General features: G+C 31.4%; 1 pseudogene; it reads left to right on the top strand.

Moving 5' to 3' along the window:
* Positions 1–3,891: 3,891 nt before the first annotated feature.
* On the top strand, positions 3,892–5,877 carry LOC111377601 (annotated as a pseudogene).
* Positions 5,878–7,370: the final 1,493 nt, after the last annotated feature.

Raw genomic sequence — 7,370 nt, 5'->3', positions numbered from 1 at the left:
AAAAAAAAAATAAAGAAAATATAACAGGTAATTCAGATTTTTAGTGAGAAGTTAATGAAAAATATGAATTGTCAATCGTCGGTTAAGGAAAAGAGAGAAATTTCTGAAGCCAGATCAAAGATGATTGGAAAAAAAGACGGTTTCTCAAAAAAGACGGTTGGTTTCTCTCTACTTTGCCTCAATTATCTTTGAGGCAACTGGAAAACACAGTTGATTTCTTTAATTATTTTCTCCAAAAAGACGATTGGTAAAGGCGGTTGCTCAATTTTTCTTTTTTCTCTCAATTCTCTGGCCGGCCTGATCTCTTTTCGACTTTTCCCTTGTCCCTCACATTATCTAAAGTAGGAATACTATTTAAGAATATTATATTCAAGGAAATTATAATTAGTTAGTCACATATTCTTAATTTTAATATCTTATGCATAATGATAAAAATTTTATGTTTTAAAATTAATATATATGTTAAATATTTAATTATTAATAAATATACAACTATAACAACAACAAAATTTTGGTGCTCCTACAATTTTGAGTCTTTGTGCGGTCGCTTACCCTCAGGGCCTCCTCTAGTTGCAATGAATCGGCTCAGTCGTCATGCATTAATGCCGACGGGAAGTCTTCTGCCTCAGTTCAGCTAAATAGTTGCTTGTATAATTAGAAAATCATTTAGAATGAGTGTAGATCCTATAAGTTTTTGCCTCAATCTTCTGCCTATATTACGATATATATTTTCGTAATTGGCGCACTAAGAATTGCATGAACCAGTTTGAAAAGATTTGGTTTAATTCAAATAATTACCTTAAAAAGCAAAATTTAATAAATCCCTACATAAACTATACTAATTACAGGGCCTACCATTTTTCCTGAGCAATGCATGTGATTATTTTGACCTCTACATAAACTATACTAATTACAGGGCCTAACATTTACCAACGACTGCCAGAAATGGAATCACGCTTAATAGAAAAAACTAATTTTTGGGGAATCACGCTTACAACGTTATTTTATTAAAAAGATGTGATTGAAAATAAATTTAGGAGAAAATGAGATTTTTGATAAAGGAGCTCAAACAGGGCATAGACAAGGATAAACTTTTGTTATGCTCAAAATAAAGTAGAATATTGTAGGAACAGCCGTCATTGTAATTTCAAGTAACATCATTGCAAATAAAACAGTTTAACATTTATTAAGTAATTAATTAAGTTAATATATTCCCCAAGAAAAAATATATCTTCTGCTATGAATCCTAATACACACTTCCGTGAGGCCTTCCCTCTGATGACGCATTGCATTAGATCGTGACTACAGTGAAAATTAAGCAAGTTAATAAGCCACGTAGGGGCTTCAATAGCTTTCAAAAAATACCTTTTTGTAAAACTCATTTTCAACCACATATTCTCCCACAAAATAATGTTGCATGTAAATCTAAAACATTTTTCTTTTAACTATGCATTTTCCAAAAATTCACTATTCAAAAAAAAAAGTGGTTTAAATCTATTGTTTCATTGTATTTATTTATTTTTATTTAGAATTTAAAATCATGGATCTCATAAAGTGAAATTAAAAAGGGTTGAAATTAAAAAGGGTTGATATAACGGATAACAAAAAGGGTTGAAATTAAAAAGGCAGTATTTGCAACTCAAATGAGAAATGAGTAATTTAGGCAACATTCTCGCTGGAAATTAATCTTCAACTTTACTATTAGCAGAAAGAATGGCTGTTGATCAATTAATGAATTAACACCTTAATTTTATTTCTATTCATTATTAGTTCGTTGGCTATCCATTCCTATATATTTATTGTACCCTATTGTTACTTAAATCTAGGTAATTTTGATGTAATTTAAGAAGGGTTTATTAAGGACTCTAATTATAATGTGTTAGTTAAAGCAGCACCAAAGCTTGTTCTGGATTTTATTGCCTCAATAGAAAATCAATGTGGGGGCAGGATTTGACACATCTCCTACTACATCTATAGATGATAATTTGGACTATAAGGAAAGAACGCCCTACCTCAGAACTTGAATCGAGATAGAAATGGAAAGTTAGGAGGTACTTTTGTCCTTACAAAGAATAAAATTAGACTATTTTGAAATTGTGTAACATGTTAGGAACACAGCAGGGGACTTCAGTTTTATTATTAAAGTAAATGTCTCGATTAAAAGACTATTAAAATTATGTCTCATTTTACGAAGGAAAAAAACACTAGTTCAAACTATTCATTACTTTGGTCAGTTTAATTTATTTTTGAAACTCTGGACTAAATTTATAAGCAAGAAATTTGAGCTGTAACTAATATTTTTGACCAAATGGATATTGGTTTAATTTCTCAGCTAAAATAATGATTTAGTTGTTGGAAGGAATCAAATCTACGAATTATTTGAAACTTGTCACCATACTTAACAATTCTGACGATGATGCAAACAACAACGTGAACAATATCTTTTTTCCATTATAAAATTGTATTCAATAAGTGTTTTGTGTAGTGATGAAATTCATTCTTCGTTCAAAAGTTAAATATATACACAACAAATAATGACAAGAGGATTTAAGTCAAAATTTTACTTTTTACTTATTTATTTATTATGACGTGTTACAGCGGAAACCTATATATAATATTAACTAAGTCAACCTTTAAATTTTATTGTGAGTTGTGACGTTTCATTCTAATTCAAATATGAAGTACGCTTTCATAAATGTGTACTTAATGTCCATAAAATTTTCTTTACAATTTAATACTGAATTAGAGAGATATATAAAAGTAGAGTTTCAGCAATTAAATTTATTTATTTATGGACACATGTAGCAAAATTATATGACATTTTTAAAGTATCAAAACTATACTTTCTGGATTAAACTTGAAATTTATTTCAATTCATTTACGAAATGGTAAACAAAACTATACAAGTAGCAAAATTTATTTAATAATATTGATAATAATGTAATTATATGACATTTTTAAAGTATCATAATATGTATTGACTTATTTCATTAATATTAGGTTATTTAAAAAAAAATTATATATAAATTTTTGACTCTATAGCAGTAGAAGTCTGGGTTCGGCCTGAAATAAAGCCTAGTAATAACTGGGTATATAGTTGATTTAAATTGAAATAATGTGCATCCAAGAACCCCAAATCCTCAGGCACGTGGAATAGCCAAAAGAAAATCAACATTGCAAAAAATGCATTCATAATGAAATTGTAGATTATGTAAATTGCGTTGCAATCGTAGATTGTTGACCTTGTCAAATTGCACGCTTTTGATTATTCCTTGTATTGATGATTCTACCTTTTATAACAGTGATGTAGTATGCAGTAGAACAATTATAGAACGGAAAAAAGGGAGAGATGAAGAGAAGAGAGAGGGGGACAAGAAGATAAGAACAATTCCAATTTCTTTCTTTATCAAAGGTTTAGTAATAATAATCGTCTCACGTGGTATATACGTAACAGTTTGTTATTTGATGTATGAATCTTATATATCAAATAACAAACTGTCATGTATATGTCATGTAAGACGTCGTTACTTCAATTAAAAAGATTTCTTTATATAGGGTTTTAACTTTCAAGGATCCTATTATAAATAAGTTGAATTTCTTATTTGTCCAAACAAATATTCAACCATGTGCCTGTATTTTGTTTCTTTAGCCACAATTTAACTGACATTTTTTTTATTCTATGCAATATCTCTTAAGAAATAGGTATAAAAAAACAAGATTCCTTTCTTATATTGCCATACATATTTTTCTTATTGAGCTAAATAACTTGAAATTCTCATTTGTCCAAACAATTTTTCTTCTCATAAACACCATCACTGTTTAAATTTGCACTCAAATTATACCCTATAAATACCTCTTATAACTGCTTCATCTCCTCATCCCCTCTCTCTTTCTCTCTCTCCCCCTATCTCTATAACACACACATACATACGAAAAAAAAATGGCTGGAGCTTTAAGTTTTTTCCTTGCTTTCCAATATTTCCTCTTGACATTCTTCCACTACTCATCAATTGCAGCCAATGCTAATTACAATGTCCAAAGTTTGGGAGCAAAATCTGATGGAAAAACTGATTGTACCAAGGCGTTCTTGAGTGCATGGACCTCAGCATGTGCTTCTACACAGCCAGCTACCATTTACGTGCCACCGGGAATATACTTGCTCGGAGCTGCAACTTTTGCCGGCAAGTCATGCAAAAACACTGCTATAACGATCCAAATTGATGGGACACTAGTAGCTCCATCTGATTTCAATGTTATAGGAAATTCTGGTAACTGGATCAAGTTCGAAAGTGTGACCGGCGTTTCTGTTATTGGTGGAACCCTAGATGCCCAAGGGGCTAATTTGTGGGCTTGCAAAAATTCCGGCAAGAGTTGTCCAACCGGAGCAACGGTATGTTAATAAAGAAGAAAGTGGATTTTACTTTTTGTCATGTTGTACATTCTAACGTAATTTTTTGATTCTTTCTTGCTCGGACACTGGCCTTCTACGATTCCAACAACATCATAATGAATGGATTGTCTTCAATAAATAGCCAGAAGTTCAACATTCTTGTTGATGGATGCCACAATGCCAAGCTAGTGGGAATAAAGGTTTCTGCACCGGGCAACAGCCCAAACACTGACGGAATTCACGTGGAGAAATCAACAGGAGTCACAATTATGAACTCTCGGATTGGCACCGGAGATGATTGTCTCTCTATAGGCCCCGGCACCTCGAACTTGTGGATTGAGACCATTGCATGCGACCCTGGCCATGGAATTAGGTACTAAAAACGTAAATTAAAAATTGATAGCCACAATAGATATAACTTTTGTTTGTCAACCATTTTACTACATTATTTTTTCTACAATACTTATTTTCAACTACACAATCTTCATTAAAATAGATATAATCAGGCTCCTTATGACCCACAAAGATAAACATATTTCTATTTTCACACGAATTAAGAAACATGTAAGTTATATAGTTGAAAATATAAATTTTTCTTTTATTTTTTCCTAACATATTTCTACATTACATAATGGCTTAAATAAGAATAATTCATATTTGTTGATAACAAGACACTTCAAATAGGACTTTATTAGAAAACTAAGAAATTAATTATAATCTCAACAAGGAAAGTGACCTTTATTTGGGATAGATAAAAAAGGAAAGCAATTCTATTTTTTGGAGCAGAGGAAGTATAACGTAATGTATCCCAACAATTTATTTAGCTGAGTTAACTAATTTGTGCTCCTTTTCTGCAGCATTGGGAGTCTAGGCTGGGATTTGCAAGAACTTGGAGTGCAAAATGTGACAGTTAAATCAGCTACATTTACAGGAACTCAAAATGGGGCGAGGGTGAAGACATGGGCCAGGCCAAGCAATGGATTCTTTAAAATATTCTTTTCCAGCATTTAGTCATGGTTAATGTTGAAAACCCCATAATTATTGATCGAAATTACTGTCCCGACGACCATAATTGCCCCAGTCAGGTAATTAAGACATGGGAACTCATTATTAAAAAAATAAAATTAATATATACCATTCAATTGTAAATTAATTATGCAAAGCGGTCTTAATTTTTTCAGGTTTCAGGCGTGAAGATTAGTGATGTAACATATCAAGACAGACATGGGAGTTCGGCAACAGAAACTGCAGTAAAATTTGACTGCAGCAAGGAAAATCCATGCAGTGATATTACCTTGGAAGATGTTAAGCTGACCTATAAAAATGAGGCGGCTCATTCGTCATGCATTAACGCCATTGGGAAGTCTTCCGGCTCAGTTGAGCCAAATAGCTGCTTGTCTCTTTAGAAAATTATTTACAGTACTTATACTTATACAAGAATATAGGCCATATACATAAGTCGAGCTATGGTAAGAATATAATGAGCAAAGAAAATTTGCATTTCATACAAGAAATCAAAGTTTTCGTATGAATGATGGTTAAAAACAAAAGCTTGGTACTTGCTGTAATCTGATATCCACTTATCACATGGGTAGTATATTGCTAAATCAATATCCAATTAGGGGATATATTTATTTTATAAGTTAACTATCGATGGAGTTTTTCAGTTAATAACAATTAAGGTGATAATAAATCTGAAAATATGACTTCTATAAAGAAAATGAAAATTGAATGCTAATCTAAAATGCTAAAAATTATTCACAGACATCACCTGCAAAAAGGTAATGCACGAATATGGGTGAAAGGAAGAGATGATGGGGAGGCTTATGTGCCTACTACACTTTCGTGCACTATTCTTCAGAAAAAAATATTCCAATAAAATTATGACTATAGAACATGATGTTGTTGGTAAAAAATGAGTAGTTTCAGCCCCCGTTTGATCCCCATTTTTGAAATGAATATGGATGAAATAATATTTTTTTTTAAAAAATGAGTGGTTGAAAAATAAGAAAAAGTGTTCGATTTATGTATAATATTATTTTATGGAAGATTGTGTGATTGAAAATAAAAGAAAGAAAAATGAAATAAAATTTAATGGGGTCAAATGGGGGCTCAATACTAGAATAGGTCTTGTTGGGTATTTTGACCCAAGACCACAAAAAAATGTAAATCGAACCAAACACCAAATGCAAAATCATAAATAACATAGGATTTTATTGACGCAATTTGATGAAGCCTAAACTAGGGACTCATAGATAAGCCCGTCACTATGCAAGAAATTTTCAAGAGAAAGTCTACAATGAGAAATAAACAAATGAGAACCATATTTGGTCATCGATTTAAGAAGATCTCGTAAATAACCAATCCTACAACAACTTTTTCTATCGACTCAGTGCAGATTTACCAACTAATAATTAGGCTTGAAACATTGAATATCAAGTCCTAATATTAGCTTTATTTGTCTTTTTGACTTGTATTATGGATAATTGTTTCTTTACGTAGGGGATGGCTGGTGGGTATCAACTTAGTTGAAATGTGCCGATTATCTCTTTATAGAGCAATCCAGTTTTCAACAAAAAAAAATAAAATAAAATAAATAATAATAATAAATACTAATGCATCTGTTTATTGTCATCGGGGGCAGAGTTGGTATTCAATGAGTCTTGTGGCCGCCCATGCTGGCTTCGTCGAAAAATTTCTTTTCCTTATATTGGGGGACAATCCGTACTCATCAGGATTTTTGGATCCGTCATTGAATTTGTCACTAAATCAATTCTTAATACCATTTAAGAATATCTTTTGCAGATAATACAAAATAAATTATACAATATACTATAAATTATTTAATTTATTTTTTCATTATAAGAATACAACTTACCAAATGTACATAATTTATGTGACGACTTTTAAGCTGTTAAACTAATAGTTGTATCTGAATCTCAAGTGCATTTCCCGAAAGTTGCGTAAATGGTAAATGGAT

The sequence above is a fragment of the Olea europaea genome, unplaced genomic scaffold (assembly GCF_002742605.1).
Source record: "Olea europaea var. sylvestris unplaced genomic scaffold, O_europaea_v1 scaffold1685, whole genome shotgun sequence".
Classification (NCBI taxonomy): Eukaryota; Viridiplantae; Streptophyta; class Magnoliopsida; order Lamiales; family Oleaceae; genus Olea; species Olea europaea.
This window is presented reverse-complemented; position numbering and strand designations above follow the sequence as displayed.